Consider the following 22,852-nt stretch of genomic DNA (forward strand, 5'->3'; position numbering starts at 1 on the left):
TTTCCAGCAAATCGCAGGGCACACATAGACGAATTCAAAAGTCAAAGTCAAAGTCTGCTTTATTGTCAATTTCTTCACATGTCAAGACATACAAAGAGATCGAAATTACGTTTCCACTATCCCACGGTGACAAGTACACAATATACATACAAGTAAACAACACAAAAACTAAAAACAAGAAGGCACAAACAATTAATAAATAAGAATAATGAATAAACAATAGATAATAATAAATAAATAAATAAATAAATAAATAAATAAATGAATGAATGAATGAATGAATGAATGAATGAATGAATGAATAAATAAAAATAACATAATAAGAGGACCAAAAATGGATCAAGTGTGCATACAGCAGACAGTCAGAATATAGCGCAAAAGTACAGGACGCTACGCAGAAGGGGGGAGAGAGTTCAGGATCCTAACAGCCTGGAGTATGAAGCTGTTGGTGAGTCTGGTGGTGCGGGACCGCAGGCTCCTGTACCTCTTCCCAGAGGGCAGAAGATCAAACAAAGAGTGAGCGGGGTGACTCACATCACTCACAATCGTGGTCGCCTTGCGGGTGAGATGGGGGGTGTAAATGTCCTTCAGGGAGGGGAGTGAAGCACCAATAATCTTACCAGCCGTGTTCACTATGCGCTGCAGGGCCTTCATGTTGTATTCAGTGCAGCTACCACCCCAAACAGCGATACAACTGGAGAGGACGCTCTCAATGGTGCCACGGTAGAATGTAGTCATGACGGCCGGAGGAGCACTTGCTCGCCTGAGTTTCCGCAGGAAGTACAGGCGGCGCTGAGCTTTCTTCGCCAGTGATGCGGTGTTGGTGGACCAGGAGAGGTCCTCACTGATGTGCACCCCCAGGAATCTGGTGCTGCTCACTCTCTCCACCACAGCACCGTCGATGGTCAGTGGCAGGTGTTGGGTGTGACCCTTCCGGAAGTCAACAACAATCTCCTTGGTCTTGTTGACGTTCAGCAGGAGGTTGTTGTCCCTGCACCACGTGGCCAGAAGGTCAACTTCCGACATGTATTGAGTCTCATCGCCCCCGGTGATGAGACCCACCAGAGTCGTGTCGTCGGCATATTTCAGCACGCGGTTGCTACTGTAAGTTGCAGTGCAGTCATGCGTCAGCAGGGTGAAGAGCAGCGGACTGAGCACGCAGCCTTGGGGGGCCCCCGTGCTCAGCGTGATGCTGGCGGAGATTTTGTCGCCAACACGTACCACCTGAGGCCTCTGACAGAGGAAGTCCAGTAGCCAGTTGCAGAGGTAGGTACTGAGGCCCAGCTTGTCGAGTTTGCAGATGAGTCGCTGTGGTACAATGGTGTTGAATGCAGAACTGAAGTCCACAAACAGCAATCTCACATACGAGTCCCTTCTCTCCAGGTGTGTGAGGGCTGAGTGGAGGGCAGAGCAGATGGCATCCTCAGAGGACCGTTTGGCTCGGTACGCAAACTGGAAGGGGTCTATGGTGGGGGGGAGAATGGATCTGATGTGCTCCATGACAAACCGCTCAAAGCACTTCATGATGATGGGCGTCAGTGCCACGGGGCGGTAGTCATTGAAGCAGGATGGAGCAGGTTTCTTCGGCACAGGTACGATGGTGGCAGCCTTGAAACATGATGGGACGATGGCCTGCTGCAGGGAAATGTTAAAGATGTCCGTGAAGACACCCATCAGCTCCCCAGCGCAGTCCTTCAGCGCTCGACCTGGGATGTTGTCAGGGCCCGCCGCCTTACGGGTGTTGATAGCGGCAAGCACCCTCCTCACGCTTACCTACGGGCAATTTGGAGTGCTCAATGGACCTACCATGTATGTTTTTGGGATGTGGGAGGAAACCGAAGTTCCCAGATGAAACCCACGCGGGCACGGGGAGAACATGCAAACCACACAGAAGCTGGAATTGAACCCACAACCTCTGCACTGTGAGGCGGATGTGCTTACCAGTGCATCACTGTGCCGCACATTTATTTTTTATTTTTATGCACCAAAATTAGAGTAGCCGAATGTGAACTGAAGTTACAGGGACAGCTGCTCTGAGAAACTCATTGTCTGTTTAGTGTACAGGGACGGTAGGATTCTCACTTTGTGACGTAACAATGTTGAGGACTCGTCATTTGCATGGATTGGTCGGGGCTGGTGCGTACAGAGGAGGAATGAGCAGGAATGCTCCAAGATGAGAGAATGGAGGAAAACACCACTTTAGAGATGTTTTACTGAGGACTTAGCATTTCAACATGGATAAATGCTCAAAAAAGCTGATTTAGCATGATATGGCACCTTTAAATGTCATAATGTTATGCATGAGTTTCCATTACTTCGATTAAGTATTAGTTTATAGTTAGGAGTAATCAAAGTCAGCTTTATTGTCAACCTCTTCACATGCCAAGACACACAAAGAAATCGAAATTACGTTTCCACTATCCCACGGTGACAAGACATAGTACACGACATATACATGCAAGCAAACAACACAAAATAAAAACAAGAAGGCAATGAATAATAAGAGTGATGAATAAATAATAAATAAACAAATAACACAATAAATAAATAAATAAATAAATAAGAGGAGCAAAACGGAGCAAGTGTGCATACAGCAGACAGTCAGAATATAGCGCAAAAGTACAGGACGCTACGCAGAAGGGGGGAGAGAGTTCAGGATCCTAACAGCCTGGAGTACGAAGCTGTTGGTGAGTCTGGTGGTGCGGGAGCGCAGGCTCCTGTACCTCTTCCCAGAGGGCAGAAGATCAAACAAAGAGTGAGCGGGGTGACTCACATCACTCACAATCGTGGTCGCCTTGCGGGTGAGATGGGAGGTGTAAATGTCCTTCAAGGAGGGGAGTGAAGCACCAATAATCTTACCAGCCGTGTTCACTATGCGCTGGAGGGCCTTCATGCTGTAGTCAGTGCAGCTACCACCCCAAACAGCAATACAGCTGGAGAGGACGCTCTCAATGGTGCCACGGTAAAATGTAGTCATGACGGCCGGAGGAGCACACGCTCGCCTGAGTTTCCGCAGGAAGTACAGGCAGCGCTGGGCCTTCTTCGCCAGTGATGCGGTGTTGGTGGACCAGGAGAGATCCTCACTGATGTGCACCCCCAGGAACCTGGTGCTGCTCACTCTCTCCACCACAGCACCGTCGATGGTCAGCGGCAGGTGCCGGGTGTGACCCTTCCGGAAGTCAACAACAATCTCCTTGGTCTTGTTGACGTTCAGCAGGAGGTTGTTGTCCTTGCACCACGTGGTCAGAAGGTCAACCTCCAACCTGTATTGAGTCTCGTCCCCCTTGGTGATGAGACCCACCAGAGTCGTGTCGTCAGCAAATTTCACCATGCGGTTGGCGCTGTAGGTTGCAGCGCAGTCCTGCGTCAGCAGGGTGAAGAGCAGCGGACTGAGCACGCAGCCTTGGGGGGCCCCCGTGCTCAGCGTGATGCTGGCGGCGATCTTGTCGCCAACACGTACCACCTGAGGTCTCTGACTGAGGAAGTCTAGTAGCCAGTTGCAGGGTTAGTTACTGAGGCCCAGCTTGTCGAGTTTGCAGATGAGTCGTTGTGGCACAATGGTGTTGAAGGCAGAACTGAAGTCCACAAACAGCAATCTCACATACGAGTCCCTACTCTCCAGGTGGGTGAGGGCCGAGCAGATGGCATCCTCAGAGGACCGTTTGGCTCGGTACGCAAACTGGAAGGGGTCTATGGTGGGGGGTAGAATGGATCTGATGTGCTCCATGACAAGCCGCTCAAAGCACTTCATGATGATGGGCGTCAGTGCCACGGGGCGATAGTCATTGAAGCAGGACGGGGCAGGTTTCTTCGGCACAGGTACGATGGTGGCAGCCTTGAAACACGAAGGGACGACGGCTTGCTGCAGGGAAATGTTGAAGATGTCCGTGAAGACACCCGTCAGCTCCTCAGCGCAGTCCTTCAGCGCTCGACCCGGGATGTTGTCAGGGCCCGCCGCCTTACGAGTGTTGATAGCGGCAAGCGCCCTCCTCACGCTATCAGCAGAGAGGCACCGGGGCTGCTCTTGTGGAGGAGGAGGGGCCTTCAGCGGGCAAGTGCTGTTCTGAGCGTCGAAGCGAGCAAAGAAGCGATTGAGATCGTTGAGCAGACGGATGTCGCCCTCACAGCTCTGCGGCGCGGGCTTGTAGTCCGTGATGGTCTGAATGCCCTGCCAAAGGCTCCGTGCGTCCTTGCTGTCCTTGAAGTGGGCGGTAATCCTGCAAGAGAACGCCCTTTTCGCCTCCTTGATGCCCCGGGACAGGTCGGCCCTCGCTGTCCTCAAGCCAGCCTCATCCCCCGCACTGAAGGCTTTGTCCCTGGCCCTCAGCAGCCTGAGGACAGGCCCAGTCAGCCACGGCTTCCAGTTAGCCCGAGTGACGATGTATTTCGAGTGGATCACATCATCAATGCACTTCGCGACGTAAGAGGAAACAGAGTCAGTATACTCCTTTATATCCGTCCGATCATTGCAAGTGGCCGCCTCCTTAAACATTTCCCAGTCAGTAGAGCCAAAGCAGTCTCGAAGCACATCAGAGGCACCCTCAGGCCACACTCTAACCCGCTTGCGAACCGGCCTGGATGCTTTCACCATTTGTCTGTACGCGGGCAAAAGCATAACAGTGATATGGTCAGAAAGTCCAAGATGGGGGAGGGGGGCGGCTCTGAAAGCTCCTTTATGTGAAGAGTAGACCAGGTCCAGGAAGCTGTCACCACGTGTTGGAAAATTAACATGTTGGTGAAGCCTCGGAAAAACAGACTTCAGGTTAGCGTGATTAAAACCCCCAGCGAAGATGGTGAAACCGTCAGGGTGCGCCGTCTGTTGTTCACTGACAGACTGGTACAGTTCACTAAGAGCCGCGATCCTGTCGCCTTCGATGTTGGAAGGCGGGATGTATACCGCGACTAGCAGAATCGCAGTAAATTCCCTCGGCAGGTAAAAAGGACGGCACTTAATGGTCACAAACTCCGCCAGTGGGGAGCAGTGCTTGCATACCACTACAGAGTCCCGGCACCATTCGTCACAGATGTAGACGCATATTCCACCTCCTCGCGATTTTCCCTAATGGGCTTGCATGCCTGCAAATGTGTTTAATGTGACCTCATGGAGTTGGAAAAATAGCTTTATAACACAATAAAAATGTGACGTGCGGCTTACTTTGTGTAAGAGTTGGGCTACACCCTGCTTTGATCACCAATCACAGGGGCCATGCAGCCTCAGATAGTGCATTCCTACTCATATTAATACCCTTGTGCAATGTTGTCCTAATTCAAATGACTGAGGGAAAATAAAATATACAAAAACTGGAGCTATTAATCAGGCATAAAATGAGCTCTTTCTATTTACAGTAGGTTGCTTTTTACACTCGTCACTATAATGATCCTTTATTCAATTCACGAGCAAATAATCCTCAACGTGGCTTCATTCCGAGCATGTATAATCACATTATCACATTATTTGCATTCGGTACACACATTTATTTCCAAACTGAAAATAGCTACAGAAAAAAAAGAATAAGACATGCTCCCTTGGTACCACCCACTCACAAATTTTAGGAATGTCTCAAAACACACGCACATGCACGCACGCACGCACGCACACACACACACACACACACATACAGACACGCACACACACGTACACACACACACACAGAGCAGGCATCACATTCTGTTACACTTCCACTACATTCGGAGGCTGCTTATCGCTCACTGGGCCATGAACTATTTTGCTGTGCCCAAACAACCCCTGGTAATATGATGAAAGCCTCGTTGAAACCGGGGAAAGCATTCTTGACGATTGCGCATGTAGACCGTGCAAAAACACATAGAAAGAGTCATACCTTTGTAAGTGTGGTCACTAATAAAAGTAAAATGAATTCTGGTAGGATGGTATGAAAAAGCAGGAATTAAACAAGCAAATATAGACAGTAAGTGGTTTGAATCAATAAACTATGGATGGAGTAGGAAGATATCTATTTTTAATAGAGGTTGATATTACAGCCAATAGCACACACATACAGCAATATATTTTGTGGGATCACATTTAAAATGTTCTTTGACTTTGAACCCATCTCATCTTCTTGGATTGCTTGCAGGTTCATCATGGCAGTCTTCTTCTTTCGTGTAACGTCAAATGTCCAACTCGGTGTCGCGTAGCCATGCCCGCATCTCTGGTCCTCGGTCGAAGAGGCTGGCTTCCGAGGGTGGTCCATATAAGTGGTATGCCGCTGCGACTGTCATGGCAGTATTTTCTCAGATCCAAATCCCTCATTGACAATTCCTGACAATTCCTGAATTCTCTTGCAAAGGATTGTGACACATAAATAATCTGATAATCATCACGTTAAATTTATAGAAGCTGGAAAAATTGTGGGCAGTTTGACTTCCTCTAGATGCAGCAGCAGCTACTTTAGGTTTCAATATGATTCAAGCAAAAACAACTGAAAGCTTGTAGACAAAAGCATGAAGAAATTAGCATAGGTTTTCTTCACTGAAACAAGTCTGTCTTTTAACAGTGCAGTGTTAAGCTCCCTTTCTGGAATGCAAAAGCTTCCCATTGCTGTATATTTACAATACTTTGTACAGGTATGTACAGTACGCAATTGGCCAATTTTTTTAGGCACTGTTCAGAACTGGGGCGGCATGTTGGCGCACTGGTTAGCACAGTTCAGAGAGTGTGGGTTCAATTCCATCTCCGGCTCTCCCTGTGTGGAGTTTGCATGTTCTCCCCGTGCCTGCGTGGTTTTTTTTCTCGGCACTCTGGTTTCCTCCCACTTCCCAAAAACATGCATGGTAGGCTGATTGAGCACTCCAAATTGCCCGTAGGTGTGAGTGCGAGTGTGGATGGTTCTCTATGTACCCTGCGATTGACCGGTAATAGAATAGAATAGAATAGAATAGAATAGAATAGAATGCCCTTTATTGTCATTTTACAACTTAGTTGTACAACAAAATTCGGATAGCTGCTCCCTTCCTAGTGCAAACATACAGAATTTAAAAAAGTATAAAAGGAAGTCTGAGAATAAATAACTGGTTCAACCTGGTAAGCTTTGCCAAAAGTCCTTGAGTTGTTAAAACTTTCCACCTTCTTTGTGCTTAGGGTTTGTCCAAACATGCTTGGCCAGCATCTGTGTGGACAACTTTGTAAGACAAAGAGATAAGACCTCTCTGCACTGTCTAAACCAGTTTGCAGAGGCGACCCCAAAGCATGTTCACACTCAATCCCATCCTGCTTACTTACAATAAAAAGGCTCTTGCAAGACGGAAAAGTGGGAGTAGCTTTGAGATACGTATGTGTTTCATGAATTGAGATGGCTCTCCCCGTTTGCAAACGTAAAACGGCCAATATATCTCTAGTGGTTCTTAATGGCTGCAGAAATCTCTACCAAGAACGACAGTAACAAGTGAGATAATGCTGTATAGTCCTGTAAATAAAACAAGGTTTGTACTACTGATCATATTTTACCAGAAGTCTAGTGTTTGACTCAAGGAGTGCGTGACAGGAGACCGGATTAAGTGGTTCGGTTCCATACATTATAACAAACTTGACATACAACCATAGACATACAAACAACAATGAAAGGCCATTCAATTGCAGGAAGTGCTTTTTTTTTTCAAAAAATCTATCCTGTATAATGTAACGCCAGAGAGTTCAATTCACAAAAGAATCACACACCAGATAACTTCAACAATGCAAATGAATACTTGCCCCAGTCCGTACGCAGTTCATTGCACATTCGACTTTGAGTGTGACCAGTTAAGATGAGGGGGGAACAAAGTGTACTCGAGTGTCGGTGAGCTGTGATGAGTTGGAAATGTGTATGGAAAGGGGGAGAAGGTTTTTATGAGCTACAAGGCGCCCCCTACCGGTTCAGTAGGGAAGCAGTAATTCTTGCAATTCTGCGACTTTCAAAAAATCGGATGCTTTTCTTTCGGCTCTAGGCCAGCTCTTCTCCTTCTGCTGGTACTTTGGCGTTGGTGGAGAGGCTTGCGTGTCTCAGTGACCCCTGAAAGCTATACCGGCGGGTAGTGATGGGAAAATGAAGCTTCATGAACCAGTTGTTGCATTCTTTGGCTCCTCTAGATGGCAATGTTGGTTTAAAGTGAGGGTTTTAAGAAATGGCAAGTCGGTGGGCTTTCAGCTCTTTGGTGAACAGAGAGGGCTATCTAGAGGTCTAAGTAGACACAACAACGGGTTCATGAATCATCTTGAAGCTTCATTTGCAGAAGAGAGGGCGCATCCTTGGATGTATCAATGACGGGGCCGGGTGAAATCAGGCAAGAAGCCCTGATGACCCCGATCTTCAACACCAAGACCATCATCAGAGTAGGCACCTGAATGTACGCACACTGCTCCCGTGTGGTCGCATGGACCAGGTGCTGAAGATTATGAAGGACTATCGCCTGGACATCTCAGGCGTTAGTGAAATGAGGTGGACTGGACAGGGGCGCCTTGTGATTGATGGAGCAATAGTTCTCCACTCCGGGTAACAAGAACACCATACCCATGGAGTCGGGATCATCCTTTCCAGCATGCCAAAGTCACCATCGTGCAAGTCTATGCCCCAACTGAAGTTGCTTCAGTGGAGGACAAGGACGGCTTCTACGGCCAGCTCCAAGCCGTGCTTGATGAGATCCCCAGCTACGACATCAAGATGCTGATTGGAGACTTAAATGCAAAAGTGGATGGCGACAGAAGGGGCCTCAATGCCACAGTGGGACCACACGGGTCTGCAAGTTCTACCAATGACAACGGGGAGAGGCTGTTGATGCTAGCCAGCACCAACGGCATTGGCAACACCTTTTTCAAACACGAGCAAATCCGTGGGTTTCACCTGGGGGCGGAACCCGAAACGAGCTGGACTACATCTGCATAAACCCAAGATGTTGTTCGTCATTGCTAAACGTTTGCTCACACAGGGGTGCAGATGTAGGCTCAGATCACTTTCTTGTGGTGGGTAAAATCAGGCTGAAGCTGAAAAAGGTGCAAAAGTGCAGCCCAAGAGACCTTACTCAGTGGACAAGCTGAAGAACATCAACCTGTCGAGAAGCTATCGGGAGGAGTTGAGGAAGAAAATTGAGCTACCACAACATTCTTCACCCATTTTTTTTTTTTTTTTTTTTTATTTAGCACACACAAAATAACACAAATGTCATATGAAGAAAAAATTAAAGAAAATAAAGACATGCGCAAGGAAGACTAGAAACCCTGACTGGCTTATAAGGTGTCTCCCTCAGATTTCAAGTTAAAATTAAAGAAAGTTTTATAAAAAATATATATAATCAATCAATTAGCCTACCATTTTAAGTAGGATTGAAATCAATGTAATTACAAAGGGATGGTAATAATTACTTAATAAACAAATGTTAATAAATCCTTAGTAAACAAATAATAGCAACATCAAGGCAAAAATAATAATAGGTAATAATTACTTAATAAACAAATAATGTTAATAAATCCTTACTAATTACATAATAACATCAAGGCAAAATAATAACAGTAGCCAAGGTAACAAGCAACATAACTCAGGTAATACTACTATAGTTCATAGTGCATATGTGATTTGTGAATATGTGTCGTTTAACAGCAGTTTTAAACATGTTGGACGAAAGGTCAAAGAAATGGATAGGAAGTTGATTAAATACTTTGGCACCCCTGAAATGAAGACTACATTTGGACAGGGAAGTTCGTATGGAGGGCAACACAAATCTAGCCTTATTTCTGGTGTTATGGCAGTGATAGTCTTCCCTTCTCCTGTAAAAGCTATTGAGTGTGCTGTGGAACTGTTTGTGGGTTGCTTTGAAGACAAACTGAACTGTGTGGAGAAAGTTTACCTGGTATATGCTGAGAATTGATAGTGCCTGGAATAACGGTAGTGAATGAGCCAGGTAGTTAGCATGTAGAATGATTCGGACACAACGCTTTTGTAGGCAATAAATGCGATTCAGCTTGGTAGGATGAGTGCTGGTCCAAATTACGTTGCAATAATTGATATATGGGTAGATTAGGGAGTAATAGAGAATCAGAGTTGTTTTCCTGTCCAAAGTATGCTGTAGTTTGCTCAAAATACCAGTATTCCTAGCAATCTTAGAAGATATTGTACTAATATGAGGTTCCCAGCACAGTTTGTCATCAATTAGTATGCCCAGACATTTGACAGATGAAGATAAAGAAATTAAATTATTGTCAATAAAGACCTCTACATCTTTGTTGCCCAAACAACTTTTCCCACTGTTGAACAATAAGAAGTTTTTTTATTTTATATCCAAAGACAATTTATTTGCTTTGAACCACCGAAAAAACATTTGCAATTCGTTGTTTACTACTGAGAGAAGGTGTTTGAGATTGCAGTGTGAATAAACAACACTAGTATATCAGCAAATAAGATGGTTGACAGATGGAGAGAGACTCTACAGAGATCGTTAATATAAATAAAAAATAAGAGGGGTCCAAGAATGAAACCTTGTGGGACACCACATTTGATGTCTAACTGGGGCGAGTCAAAGCCCTTAAATGAGACATATTGTTTCCTCTCTTTCAAGTAGCTGGCAAACCAATACAGTGAGGCATCAGAGACACCAATATGTTTTAATTTTGATATGAGAATATCATGGTCTATTATATCAAATGCCTTGGATAAATCAAGGGAAACTGCAGTAGAGTAAGTTAAAGTTAAAAGTTAAAGTCCCAATGATCGTCACACACACACACCTGGGTGTGGTGAAATTTGTCCTCTGCATTTAACCCATCCCCGTGTGATTTTAATCCATCCCCTGGGGGAGAGGGGAGCAGTGAGCAGCAGCGGTGCCGCGCTCGGGAATCAGTTGGTGATCAAACCCCCCAATTCCAACCCTTAATGCTGAGTGCCAAGCAGGGAGGCAATGGGTCCCATTTTTATAGTCTTTGGTATGACCCGGCCGGGGTTTGAACCCACAACCTTCCAGTCTCAGGGCGGACACTCTACCACTAGGCCACTGAGCTGGTAACTATTCTTTCATATCATGAGCTTTGTATAATTTCTCTGTTAAATGAGAGAGAGCCATGTATGTTGAATGAGACTTATGAAAGCCATACTGGTGTTCATATAGTATACTAAGATTATCGAGGAAGCTACACAGTCTATTGTAGGCAAGTTTTTCCAAGATCTTGGACATGACAGGTAAAATGGATATTGGTGAGAACGGTCGGGTCATCATTTCTAAAGATTGGTACAATTTTAGCCAACTTTAGTTCCTGTGGGACAATGCCCTTTGAGAAAGACGAATTAAAAATGTAACATAAGGGCTTCACAATCCAGATTGCAACTTTTTTCACAAGTCTGGAGTCAAAGTGATCATGACCAGAAGAAGTATTTTTAAGAGATTAAATTATGTCATGAATCTCTTGTTCAGTGGCTGGGGTCAGAGTAAAAGCTGCAGAGTTACTAGTCTCCATATAATTAATTGGGTTATCAGGTACTTGTGGAATTTGTCTGGCTAAGGTTGGTCCAATTTCTGTGAAGAATTCATTAAATTTACAGGCAATTGTTTCAGGATCTGATAAATAAATTTACTATGAACTCAGAGGGAAATGAATTGGATGATGTATTTCTATTCAGGATTTTCTTTATCGTAGACCACAAGGCTTTCATGTTCTTGCTGTTTTTAACCATTCCATTGGCATAATGTTTCTTTTTTCCACTTCTGATCACATGGTTAAGTTTGTTTCTATATTGTTTGTAGCCAGCTCAGTGGCCTAGTGGTAGAGTGTCCGCCCTGAGACTGGAAGGTTGTGGGTTCAAACCCCGGCCGGGTCATACCAAAGACTATAAAAATGGGACCCATTGCCTCCCTGCTTGGCACTCAGCATTAAGGGTTGGAATTGGGGGGTTAGATCACCAACTGATTCCCGAGCGCGGCACCGCTGCTGCTCACTGCTCCCCTCTCCCCCAGGGGATGGATTAAAATCACATGGGGATGGGTTAAATGCAGAGGACAAATTTCACCGCACCCAGGTGTGTGTGTGATGATCATTGGGACTTTAATCTTTTAATCTTAATCTTATCATGATTCATAGATGAAGGATTAGTGAAGAATTTTTTGTATAGTTTATTTTTGTGCCCAAGAGATTTAGTAATTGCCTGACTAGCCCAAGTTTGAACGAGATTCACGTTTGAGGCTTCTGTTCTTTATGGGAAAAGAATAATTATAGTGCTTGGTCAGTTGCTCCAAGAATATGGTGTATGCCTGCTGGGGATCAGGTTTCCTTAAAACAGCATCCCAACTACCGTTTTGAACTTGCATTTTAAACTTTGAGATTGTTGATTAATAAGTCTATACGTGTCCATCGGCTTCCCAGTAGGAAGAAGAGTGTTTGCTCGTGAGGAGGTAATAGAGAATATGGGAAAGTGATCAGAGATGTCTGAGCATAGAATTCCAGACATGTGGTATCTGTCAAGTATGTTGGTAAATATGTTGTCTTAATAGACTTAATAAGGTTACTGAATTTTCAGTTATTCTTGTAGGTTTAGAAATCATAGGCTTAAAACAAAAAGAAGACAGACTATCCAGGAAAGACTGAGTTTGTGCCTCAGAGTCCATAATGTTGATGTTAAAATCCCCCATGAGGAAACATTTCTTATTTTCATGAGATACTATAGATTGGTGAGATTGGTGTGTCTGACTTCATAAGGTGTGTCTGACTTCATAAGACCAAGTCGGGTTGTTATGATGCGTCTAGTGTGTTGGTGGAGTGCCCAGTGCATGTCACTTCTCACTGTCAACCCTCACCGCTGGCTAGCAGTATGCGAACGGGAGAGCCGAGTGCGTAAGTCTCTCCCTGCCAGTACAAAGCCTCTCTAACAGCAAGCCCTATGTAGTGCCTCCATGCGGCAACACATGGTAACTGGGTACAACACGGACCCAGGCTAAACTACAAGGGACTCGGAGGAGGTTTGGCCCCTAGACGTGCGGCACGCAGGCCCACCGGTGTGTGGACACGCCGTGGTGCCCACGAACCAGCCCCCAACTATGGGTTAAATAGTACCACTGCCCAGTGGGCTCCTCGGGAGAGGAATGGGCTAAGGGAGTCAACCCCTACAGAAAATCTATTTCCCCTTGAGTTGGTGTCAGGAAGGGCATCCGGCTGTAAAACGTTTTGCTCCAAAAAATTTCTCGGTATAGGACTCTCAACCACAAGATGGCCATGGACTGTCCCCGGTGGAAGAAAGCCATACTGAGAATCCAGTCCAACCCAGCGGCGCCTGGAACACGGACTTTAAACCGATGATGATGACTATAGATTGGTGAGATGGTTAACAAAATCAGGTATCTTAGATTTGGAGGTGCATAAATGCACCCTATAACTGTACGATTAGATTCAATAAATACTGCTTCTCCACTCAGCTCAAAACATTGTTCAATATCAGATCTTTCTTTATATTCTAACTTACTACTAACATACAGTGAAACACCTCCTCCAATCTTGTCTTCTCTGCATCTGTGGACATTACTGTAATTGTCCAAGGCATAGTAATCAGAATTGTTTTTGTGTAGCCATGTTTCAGAGATGCCAATAACAGAAAAGGGAAAGTTGAGGTTGGAGATTGTTAGAGCAAGATGGTCAAAGTTTTTAGGAAGACTACGGGCATTTACGTGCAGAAGAGATACACTGGGATTATGGAATTGATCACTGGCTGTTCTAAATTAATCATCAAGTAAATATTTGCAGCTGTCAGTTACACTTTGATTCATGAAATTAAAGCAACGTCAGAATGGTCAATTGATAATGTATTCCACGGAGAGTCATTAGTACTGTTGATGTCAAGTTCAGTTTCTACGCTTCTATATGAGGAAATATTGTGCAATGTCGGCATCATTAAAGAAGTAATGTCAGAAAACAGTCATGCATCACAGAGAAAATAGGCCTACCTATGCAAACTTGTCCAACTCCTCCAATCTCCTAACCATTACCACTCTAGCCTGCTCAGGTGCACCATTCAGTTTTATGTATATTCTGCAGTTGGAGGACCACGTTGCTTGAATCTTTTCCTCTTTACGGAGGAACCGAGCCCTCTTGGCTATGTCGGCATTGGTTTTGGTCAGATGTTCATTTAAATCAGTGCTTCTCAATCATTTTCTGTGATGCCCCCCCTAGGGAGAAGAAAACATTTCGTGCCACCCCCCCATGTTATTAACATTAAAGAAAAACAAAAAAGAAAGAAAAAAGAAAGATCAACTTACAATAAAGAATAACTTTGTTTTTGGGTCTGTAACAGAACAGATTCAAAGTGCATCACTTTGCCTGAAATTAAAAAATAAATTATAATTATTCAAACTATAAACATTCTTGACCAACTGCCATTTTATGCTGAAAAAATACAATAAAATAATAATAAACATACATAATATTAAATTAAATAACAGCAATCAATAATATTCAATGCAAAGTAATCAGCAACATTAACTCAGGAGCACAATATATAAAACATTTTAACCTACAAAACAAAAATGAATAAAACAATTTGTGCTGTTTTTTTCATCAAAATGAGGCAACATGACGGAGACCATATCCAGGTAGTATAAGCTCTTCTGCAATGGTGTTTTTTTTTTTGTTTTTGCACTGAGCAATTTGGTATGCTGCTTTATATGATGCTTACAGTGCTTGCTGATCGACTGAAGTAGCATTCACAAAGTGGGATGCTTACAGTGCTTGCTGATTGACTGAAGTAGCATTCACAAAGTGGGATGATTGTTCGCAATATTCAGCCCGTTTTTGCTGAAAAACCTCAAGCATCTTAGCGTGATTGGGGTGGACTTTATAAGTGCCACCTTAATTTATTTGGCTTCATACTGTCCGCTGCCAACATTGTAAGGCACAGTAAACACACCGGTCTTTCCTCATCTCCCATCGTAGTCACACTGAAGCCGAGCGCTACGTACGCTTCATCATAGTTCCTTGTCTTAACTTTCGTGTGACTCTCAATTATCTTATCTCCATCTCTCTCCGCCGTTCTTTTCAACCCTGTTAAATATTTTTCCGTGGTGTCCCACTGCACTATTTATCGCCTGCTCTGTGCTGTGTGTGCGTATGTTCCGTGCGCTCTACACTGTAGAGCAAATACTCCTTGCGCACACTCTTACAGTGATACCGCAACTCCCCCCTACTGCAGTGGATGTCTAATTACCCTTTAATCTAGTACAGCCAAAAGAAAAGCATGTCCCCAGGTGTCACACGCGCCCCCCTTGATATCACACCGCGCCCCCCTAGGGGAGCGCGCCCCACTATTTGAGAAGGACTGATTTAAATACACATTTGACCGTTTCAACATCCTACCTTGTCGCAGAAGGTTGGTTTTAAATTTTCTATTGGCAAACCTCATGGTGATAACTGCCGGCCTGCTCTTATCTTTCTGGGGAAGAGAGTGTCAAGCTTCTATGTCATTCTCATTTATGCTGATGTGTTTTTTCTGTAGGAATTCTATCACTTGCTGCTGCACTGTATCTTCCTGATCACTAAGCTCTGTTCCCCTGGTCACAGCTCCTGACCTTGCCGCACCTGCGTATGAGCGGGGTTTTGTTGGCAGCCCAGTGATAATAACATCATTCAATCGAGTATATTGTTCTAGACAGGGCTGTGGACTCGGTCGGATTTTTGCACCGAGTCCGAGTCCGGCCTCTTGACCACGAGTCCGAGTCCGAGTCCGGCTGTCCATTTTTTTCTGTTAATTCATGTGACTGCTTAGTCTTTATTCAAGGCTAATTTAGATCAAAATCTAAATAATTACAACAGTTTTGTGATGGCTTTGTCTTTATTAAACATATAAACGAATACAATAAACAGATACTTTCAAGTTTTAATCATTAATTACACCATTATAGCTCAGACATTTATCTAAACACAAATAATTAGTGATGACCCCACAACTATCGAAACACATCAATGATATAAGCTGGGTGACATAATCGTCCTTGACATTGGTACATAATGTAAACATTAGCCTAAGTGCAACTCAACGTGGCCGCATTGATCGTAACTTACGCTCCGTTTCCCCCCCAAATCTAGAGGCAAAACATTGTTCTCTCGCTGCTTCCGGGTTCTTCCATCTTGGCTGCGCGCGGGGCATTGTGGGTCTTGTACGTGCACGCACGCAGGCAGGCAGGCGCGGGCGCGCACGCAACAACTAAATTTGTCTTCATAACAAGCAAGCAGGGCTGTGGACAGTATTCCTACACACATTCTCAGCAGCATGATGAAAATAAAATTCAATAACGTCACTGAGGCATATTTTAACGAACTCCACTTCATTGTATGGCTTTTTAGCCCGTGCAATGTTCCAAGCCAGTTGAAACAATGCAAGTGTGACAGTCTCTGAGTGCTTCGTAATTTTTTTGAAAAACTGTACCTATTTTTCTGCCTGACTTTTCAAAGTCTCCAAACTTGTGCTTGCGAAATTCAGTCCCTTTTGCAAAGTCCTTATCGATATTGGCATGAAGTGAGCTGAAGTGGCGCTGGCCATTTGAAGCTTTTAAATGCGCCAATGACGTCCGACATATCAGGCAGAATGGCTTGCCATAGCGTTCAACAAAAAACAACTTTAACTCTGTTAAAAACGTCCTGTGTTCATCGTCATATATTCGTTTAGCTGTGCATTTTTTCCTTGCCATTTTGGCAAGCGTCTTGTGAGCTTTTCTGGACCTAATGGGCGCCCGTAGTCACAGTCGCCATTCATTAAAAAGCCAGCAAAAGATGGCGGCGCACGCAGTTGCAGCGGCTCAGTGCTCTCCCGATCTACGCATTGTTTGTTTTTTGTTAGTGTTTGTACCCACTGTATGTCAATCATACACCACCTACAACCGGCATTGAGCTCCTCAGGATAGGTGTTTGCTGCGAGTTGAGTGTCGCAGCGGAGTTTCACCGCTCGAAAAACATACCGGAGGATATCATCAGGCGCCCCGGCTCCCCTTGGATCACCATCCCCGCTGGGAGGAAGTGAAGGCAGCGCAGAGAGAGGAGGCAAAAACGAGGCTGCAGGGCCGGCGCGCTAACCAGGCTACGGAAGCAGCCGTTCAAACCACCGCTCCCTAGCCTGTTTCTTACCAACGCCAGGTCTCTTGCTAACAAAATGGATGAACTAAGGCTACAGATGTCTGCGAATCAGACCGTGAAGGACTGCTGCATGGTACTGATCACCGAAACCTGGCTTCATCCACTCATACCGGACTCTGCTATCGAGATAGCAGGATACACCACACAGCGTCATGACAGGACTGAGAATATTATCAGTGACCCATCACACCCCCACCATGGACTGTTCTCCCTGCTGCCCTCTGGGAAGAGGTTTCGCAGCATCCGCTGCAGGTCCACCAGGTTCTGCAATAGTTTTTTCCCTGCTGTCGTCAGACTGTTGAACATTCAAACGTAGCATTCCTCTGCACACTTGTAAATACTGCTTTTTGTCTCCTGCACTGTTTACATACTTTATCACTGCTGCACTTTGTACTTTATAATTATCTTATTTCATATTTTTATATAGAATGTCACTTTTTAACCAGCCGAAATACCTCTCTCTACATTGTTGAAAGCCGTATGCAACGAAATTTCGTTTTGTACACACCTAGTGTTGACAAAATGACAATAAAGTTCTGTCTAAGTCTAAGTCTCTAAGAACTCCGGTAAGAGCAAGGGGGGGGGGCTCTGTATGTACGTCAATAACAACTGGTGTACTAATATGGTGACTGTAGACAGTCACTGCTGCCCGGACCTGGAGTACGTGACTATTAAATGCAGGCCCTTTTACCTCCCTCGTGAATTTACCGTAGTCATGACGACTGTTGTTTACATACCTCCGGAGGCTAATGCTAAGCTAGCTATTGGACTATTACATGGCAGTATTAGCAGCCAGCTGAGCAGATATCCTGACGCAGTCCACATCATGGCAGGGGACTTTAATCATGTAGATTTGAAAGCAGCACTCCCTAGTTTCCATCAGCATGTTAAATGTGCCACTAGAGGAGTTAACACTCTGGACAAGGTCTACTCCAACATCAAGCTAGGCTACAGGGCAAAACAGCTACCTCACCTGGGCCAGTCTGACCATATGTCACTGCTATTAATCCCGGCATATACCACCATCAGGAAATCAGCTCCTATCATCACTAAAACTGTTAAAACCTGGCCTGATGACGCCTCTCAGCAGTTGCAGGACTGCTTCGACAGGACTAACTGGGACATCTTCGAACACCGGGACTTGAACGTGTTCACAGACAGTGTTCTGTGTTATATCAAGCACTGCACAGACACTGTCACAGTGGACAAACCTATACGGATATACCCCAACCAGAAGCCCTGGATGACCCGGGAGGTCCTTCGGCTGCTGGAGGAGAGGGACACCGCCCTGTCCCTCAGGTCTGAGGACGGGGCTCTCTACAGCACAGCCAGAGCCAACCTGAGGAGAGGCATCAGAGAGGCCCAGCTTGCCTACAAGAAGAGGATTGAGGATCACCTGGACAGCAACAACAGCAAGCAGGTGTGGCAGGGAGTCCAGCATCTCACCAAATACAGAACCACCATCGGAGCTGCTGAAGGGGACGCCTCACTGGCAGAGGTCCTCAATACCTTCTTTGCCCGGTTCGAGTCCGAGCCACCTGAAGCGGCCACATCACATCCCACAGACCGCAGCAGCTTCACCCTCACAGTGAAGGAGCACGAGGTGAGGCGCACGCTGCGGACCATCAACTCGAGGAAGGCTGCGGGTCCTGACGGCGTCACTGGGCGTGTCCTGAAGGACTGCGCAGATCAGCTGGCTGGAGTCTTCACAAAGAATTTCAACCAGTCCCTTACCGAGTCCACCGTCCCATCCTGTTTAAAATCCTCCACTATAGTCCCCCTGCCCAAGAAACGCCACATCACCAGCCTCAATGACTACCGGCCAGCCGCACTCACCCCGGTGGTCATGAAGTGCTTCGAAAAGCTGGTACGGGGTCACATCACAGCACTCCTGTTCAGAGGTTTTGACCCCCACCAGTTTGCCTACAGGGCAAATAGATCCACAGAGGACGCAGTAGCTACAGCCCTCCACGCTGCACTGTCCCACCTGGAGCAGCCGGGGAGCTATGTGCGGATGCTCTTCGTGGACTTTAGCTCTGCTTTTAACACCATCCTCCCCCACAGACTGGTGGACATACTGGAGGGCCTGGGACTTCCACATAATACTTGCAGGTGGATTAAGAGCTTCCTGACGGGTCGCAGCCAGAGGGTGAAAGTGGGCCGTCATACATCCACACCTCTCAGTCTTGGTACCGGCTCCCCACAGGGCTGCGTACTGAGCCCACTGCTTTACACGCTCTACACACATGCATGCACCCCCGCCCACCGCAGCAACACCATCGTGAAATTTGCGGATGACACAACCGTGGTGGGGCTCATCTCAAAGGGGGATGAGTCTGCCTACAGGGACGAAGTGGTCCAGCTATCGGAGTGGTGCGGAGAGAACAATCTGCTCCTAAACACGGCTAAAACCCAAGAACTGGTCATTGATTTTAGGAGGAAAAATAAAACGGACATTCCACCACTTATCATCGACGGGGTCTGTGTGAAGAGGGTGTCCTCCTTCCGCTACCTGGGAGTCCACATCGAGGAGGACTTCACCTGGGGCGTGAACACCTCTGAGCTGCTTAAAAAGGCCCAGCAGAGACTCTACTTTTTAAGGGTGCTGAGGAGGCACAGCATTACACAGAGACTGCTGGTGTCCTTCTATCGCTGCTCCATAGAAAGCACTTTAACGTACTGTATATGTGTTTGGTACTCCAGCTGCACTGCTGCTCAGAGGAAAAAGCTCCAAAGGGTCATCAACACAGCACAGAAGATCATTGGCTGCCCTCTCCCCACACTGGAAGACCTACACAGAACCCGCTGTCTCAAAAAAACACAGAACATTCTGAAGGACACTTCCCACCCTGGCTACTCCCTTTTCGAACTGTTGCCATCAGGCAGACGCTACAGATTAATTAGGTCGAGGACTAGCAGATTCGCCAACAGTTTTTACCCTACAGCGGTAGTCACATTGAATGCAGCTAAACGTAAATGATTATGTCTGTGTATGTTATTCTGTGGGTTTTTAGCTTGTTTTTTTTAATCTTTTTATTCTATTTATTTTTTAGCGCATGCGCGGATCGGTTGGCACTTTTTAAATTTCATTGTACATGTGACAATGATAAATAAAGATCTATTCTATTCTAAGCGTCTTGTCAGCTTTTCTGGACCTAATGGGCCCCCGTAGTCACAGTCGCCATTCATTAAAAAGCCAGCAAAACCAATCGCTCTGTTTGTCCCTCCTCCTTTGCGGGATTTCCCCTCACGCGCATGCGCGTTTGACCAAAAACCATATTGAACTCAAGCGAAGCAAATACGCACGAAAAATAAACACAAATGTTGATATGAACGTATTTTTTTTATTGTCGGACTCGGTGGACTCGGTCAAAATCAGCACCAAGTCCGAGTCCGGCAAAAATGACCGAGTCCGACCGAGTCCGAGTCACCGAGTCCACAGCCCTGGTTCTAGATCAGAAATCCTGTTTTCCAGTTGATCAATCTTCACATCTTTCTCTTTGTTTAGTCTCTTTAGTTCCTTGATTTCCTTCATCATATCCATTATGGAATCTTGCTTGGTTGTCATGGTCTCCATTTGGTGGCTCATGAACTCCACAGACTTTCTCAAGACTTCATTACGCTTTAATTCTTCCATATCCTTTTTCGAAGCCATTGCACACTTCTCTAAGCAGTGCCTGTAAAGTACAAGAAATAGTGGCAGTACAGGGCTAAGAGTGCCTGGCAGTAACAACCAGTTGCAGACTGCTTTAGCTTAGATCAGGGGTGTCAAACTCCAGTCTTCGGGGGCCGCATTCCTACATGTTTTCCAAGTTTACCTCGTTAAACACACCTGATTCAATTATCAGGCTCCTGCAGAACGTGAGGATGAACTGATCATGTCAAAACAACACTTTTTCCTCGTCTGGGAAAGCCAGTCAAAACCAATGCTCTTGTCGTCCTCAGTTAAACCTCTACGTTAGCTGCGCGGTGAGCGTTAGCTGCGTGGCGAGCGTTAGCTGCGTGTGAGCCATTGAAGAGCAGTGGAGTCTGTTCTCCTGTGCAATCACTGAGACTGCGGAAACAGTTTTAGGCGGAAGAAGGGGCACCGACAAAGAGAGATGGATAAAGGATAAGATCTGGAAACTGATCGATGAAAGGAAAATGGCAAAGATAAAAAGAGAACAGAAAAGGAGGCTCCGATGCTGGAGGCTGGAAGACAGGTGACTGGACAGAGAGGTAAAGAAGAGCTGCAGGAACGACAAACGGAGGTGGCTGGAGAAGAAGCAAGGGAGGCACAAGAGGCAGCAGAGAAAAACAACACTAAAACACTTTACAGGATTGTGCGAGAGGTAACCATCTCCAGAAGCAGCTCTGGTGTGCCAATCAAGAGCAGGGATGGCAGGACACGACAAGAAACAGGAGGCAAGGTGGATGGAACACTTCACTTAACCAACCGAGACCTCCCAGTCTCTTTAACTTTGACCGGGAAACACCAGCACCAACTCTGGCTGATACCTCAGAAGAGATAACTAGGACCGAGGTTTCCAAAGCAATCAAGAGCCTCAAGAACAACTAGGCACCTGGACTCAATGAGATAGCTCCTGAATTGTTGAAGCACGGCCAGGAGGTTGTTGTGGAGAGCCTCATGCACCTGTTCAACCTGATTTGGCATGGTGAAGAGGTTCCCGCTGACTGGAGACGTGGGGTTATAGTGACGCTGTCAAAGAAGGGAAACCTCGCAGACTGCAACAACTGGCGGGGCATCACACTGCTGTCGATCCCTGGCAAGGTATTCTGCAGTGTGCTGCTCCAACGCCTAAAAGACGAGGTAGACACCATCCTAAGGGAAGAACAAGCCGCCTTCCGAAAGGGAAGGTCCTACTCAGAGCAGATGTTCACGCTTCGCAACATCGTAGAACAATGCCAAGAATTCCAGACACCCCTCATCATCAATTACATCGATTTCAAGAGAGCTTTCGACAATATCCACTGGGAATCACTGTGGTATATTCTCCAGCTATATGGTATACCATCCAAGTACGTCAACATCTTCAGCGCCCTGTACCACAACTCCACTTGTCGAGTGAAAACCCCAAACGGCACAACCGACGACTTTAACACCATGACCGGGGCAGGACAGGGATGCATACACACCTTACACTCCACCCTGCTTTCTCTCAAGAAATAGTCCCTTGCAAGAGGTGAAAGTTAGACTGCTTTCAAGCACCTCTGTACCACATAGGGTGATGAAGGCTTACTTTGCTTGCAAGCGTAAAATGGGCAAACTGTCTCACGTGTAGTTCTTGCATAAAAGGTAGAGTGGGGAAAACTCTATCAATCTCCCCAGAGATCCGGCTGATGTCCTACTTGGTGCGTACCAGTCGATCCAAGGAAGAGGGTCTGTGCGCTGGTTGAATCTTTGGTCAGTCTGTACTGTCACGGGACAGACAGGACAACCAAATGCATCACAGTACTCTCGTTTATTGTATTGGAGCGGAGCAGAGTAGAGCTGGTCATGCATGACAAAAATAGACACTAAAATAACTCATACTGTATTTCATAAGAAATTAGATCGCCATTGTGCCAAAGGTAATCATATATATGTGGGAAGCATAAAATAGCATGATACAAACCCTTTATTGTTTACCGAAAAAGTACCTTATGGAAGAATGCCACGAAGAACCACGACAACTTCAAAAACTTTTTGATTTCAGTTTGTGTTTTATTATTTTACTGTTGTACCAAAAGAAAACAGATGAAACCAGGTGACCCCGTTCCCAAAAA

This window comes from Syngnathus acus, chromosome 10, assembly GCF_901709675.1.
Source record: "Syngnathus acus chromosome 10, fSynAcu1.2, whole genome shotgun sequence".
Lineage (NCBI taxonomy): Eukaryota > Metazoa > Chordata > Actinopteri > Syngnathiformes > Syngnathidae > Syngnathus > Syngnathus acus.